Source organism: Leptinotarsa decemlineata, unplaced genomic scaffold (genome assembly GCF_025532065.1).
Source record: "Leptinotarsa decemlineata unplaced genomic scaffold, Ldec_3_MD MMD2_tig00001973_RagTag_RagTag, whole genome shotgun sequence".
Classification (NCBI taxonomy): Eukaryota; Metazoa; Arthropoda; class Insecta; order Coleoptera; family Chrysomelidae; genus Leptinotarsa; species Leptinotarsa decemlineata.
In genome coordinates this window covers 1043129-1046481 of record NW_027412572.1, presented here as the reverse complement: position 1 = coordinate 1046481, position 3353 = coordinate 1043129, and the positions used below count along the sequence as shown (strand labels likewise).

Sequence of the window (3353 nt, the reverse complement as noted above, 5' to 3'; positions counted from 1 at the left end):
TACCTATTGATCGACTGACACCCTTATATCAACGTACAGCCGAAGCTACTGAACCTAGAATTTTGAAATATGCAGGTAGGTTCTTTGTATAGCCTACATAAGCATCAAGATAGGGCATCAGGAATTTTCGCCCTCAAGGAGCAACATAGGGGTTTAAAGATTGTATTGAATTTCGTCAGTTTTGAAGTTGGAAACCTGAAGTTTTGGGTTAACAAAAAATATTGTTACTATTCGTTCAAAATAATCTGTCACTATGTATATTATCTGTATGTATATTATTACGTTTGGATGACTTAAACATATCATTAACATATAATATAAAAAGTAGAAGACCTAAAACAGAACCCTGCGGAACTCCATGTTCCGTTACAATAAAACTCGCGAATGTAGAAATAATAACATAACAATCCTGAAAGAATCATTATGAAACCCTCATTAGCTATAGTACCCATCCTCTACAGAGGCTTTACTTATTGGTGGAAAACTTCATTCTCAAGTGATTTGATGAATGAAATATTATTTGATTCATGATTATCATTTTTCACTTTACCCTGAAATCCAAATTATTCAAGTGAACTCTTATTATTATTATGTGTGAAATGAATACAAGCTAGTTTCAGAGTATGGAAAACTGTATCAAAATACATTGTGTGATGATAGATGTGCTTCAGGTTTCTTTTTTGTTCGTCTTATGAAATTTTGTACGATTGAGAAAAGTGCCAAAGCAATAAGAAACAAAAATCCGCGAAACGAATGAGGCACCCAGCGAGGGGTGTTGTTCAATCCAACACTGAAGTCGTCATGGTTCATAAATATATAGAATGAATGAATGCAGATATCTCTGCGGCGTTCTTGATATGAGTATAAATATAACTGATGTATTACGATTTTTTAATGTCACGGAAAAAGCTTGATCTTCTTAGGTCATCGATGACATCGTAATGACATTCATTCGCCTATTTGATTTAATCCCATCCAAGAGGAATCTTATTTGAATTGAAGGGGGTAATATTTTTTTGGAGTGATTAATTTTTGGGAAAAAAAGTTTTTGGCTTTCTACTACTCCATTTTCATACAAAAGAATTAGGATGAGGGAGTCTCCCACACAGCACTAGATATTCATGGAATATTCCCTGTATATCATAAAACGAACGTATATATTCCAAATATTCATAGAATATTCTTGGAATATATACATGCCTTTAGAATATTCATAGAATATGCTTGAATGAATATGGCAGGATTATTCCCGAAAGAATGTGCATAGAATGTCTATAAATGGATTATTCTCCCTTGAATATTCTAAGAATATTGTCGATCGAATATACCATATGGTATATTCTTAGAATATATCCCCACGGTATATTTTGGAATATTCTATACAATGGAATTTTGAATTATCTTATAATAACGTATTCAAATAATTCAATATTATTGGAAACACAAATATTTGAAGACATTAATCGAATGCATAACCTAATGTATATAACCCTGATAGTGTTAACCAGTTTTTGAACTCAACGCGAAGATTCTGGATGAATTGCTCCAACAGCAACTGTTGGAAACGACAAAAAAATTTGAATGGGCCAATAAATGAACCAATTGCATCAATAAATTGGTTAATTCTCATCCTATTTGTCTTTTTGTATTTGAAATTATTTAATTACAAAGCGAAAAATCCTGGAAACAGAGAAATGGGGAAGTGAATAATTGGAGTAAACGTTTCTCATTGGTCAATTGAAGTGTAGCGCGAGACAGTCGAATAAGCTCTGTGAAAGCGGCTGTCCCTTAATGCATGGTACATTTCCGTTTGCGTTAAATTCGACATTTGATTCAACATGGCGGTTGACGTGGCAGGTTCGCGTGTGTAATGCATGGTGTGTTGGTGTTATTATCAAAGTATAATTCTGTTACGTTCAGTGTACCATTTATAATTTGAGGTTGTCCAATTTGCAGTACAGCGAATAGTTTGATTTTGGATCTTCGAACAGGAGAGTTGCATCTATTCAGTCTTCAAGAAAAGTAAGTAAAATGCAATAGTATCGATAGTAAAGTCATGGTGATTAACCTACTATACCTCATTTTAGGTTCGAGGAGAGTTGGTGTGTGGGATTTGTTGGTTTGACTAAGTACATGTTTGAACTAGAGTGATTTCAGTTGTGTATCATCAATAGAGAAAAGTAAGTGAATGACACATTTTTTTGTATCATTTGTTTTCATAATTTTCATCACTCGTTTTCAAGATAGTATCAATTTGCCCAAAAGGAAACAGAGTGGTACCTGGTACAGGCAGGTGCGCCAAGGAACTGAAAACGTAATGATTACTTTTCAACAAGACAATGCAAGTTGCTCTCCAAGTCATAAAATGTTGTAAATGTTCATGAGTAACCTGTGCGAAAAATATCTATTTGATTTTTATTTCAGTTTTATTGTGCCATTTTCAAATAGTGATAATGAACGTTAATGTACATTTTGTTTCAGGTATTACTATTGAAACACTGGCTGATGCATTGTTGGACAAATATAAGGAAAACTGTTCTGGTGAGCAAAGTTTGAATAACTTTTAGTAAGTTAAATTCATTGAAGAACCCATCATACCACTCATTTTGAATACTTCATTTGTGGGTTGATTTTTCTAAGTGAGAAACCTAACCTAACCTATTTCTTGATGTAATACACTTTTTCTTTTTCAATGAAATGATATATTCATTATTTTTTAATTAGTGCTGATGAATTCACAGAGTTGTTATTTTAGTATATTTTTTAGTATACATTTGTTTGAGAGTAGGAACATCCTAATTTGAATACATTTCTAATATTTGTAATATAACAGTATTCAGGAATATTTTATTCAGTGAATAAATATTTTGAATTAGATTTTTTATTTTTAATATTGGTTGAAACGTCAAATATTTCAGTGTATATTGTTTTTAAAATATATTTGTTTATGAATATTATGTGTTTCATTACTTGTGTGAATCTTGTATCAAAATGCAATATAGACATGCCTAATAGCGGTTACTCGTCACATTCTTGGAATATTCCAAATATTCCTAGAATATTCATAAAATATATTTAAAGAATATTCTATGGTGTTTCTCTATTGTATATTCCTACAATAAACTAAGAATATCCTGAATATTTTATGAATATTCCTCGGGTTCTATTCCTAGAATATTCTTAATAGAATATACCTTAGATATTCTAAGAATATTATAAGATATTCCAAGAATATTCCCAAGGAATATTCTTAAAATATATCAAAGGTTCGCCAGGAGCACTTCTAGGGAATATTCTCCAGAAGATATATATATATATATATATATATATATATATATATATATATATATATC

At 31.2% G+C, this 3353-nt stretch overlaps 1 long non-coding RNA gene across 1 annotated transcript; it reads left to right on the top strand.

Moving 5' to 3' along the window:
- The first annotated feature begins 1104 nt into the window (after positions 1 to 1104).
- On the top strand, positions 1105 to 2827 carry LOC141482799 (uncharacterized). Its single transcript, XR_012465728.1, has 3 exons — positions 1105 to 2022; positions 2088 to 2180; positions 2482 to 2827. It is a non-coding gene; the product is annotated as an uncharacterized lncRNA (long non-coding RNA).
- The last annotated feature ends 526 nt before the right edge of the window (positions 2828 to 3353 follow it).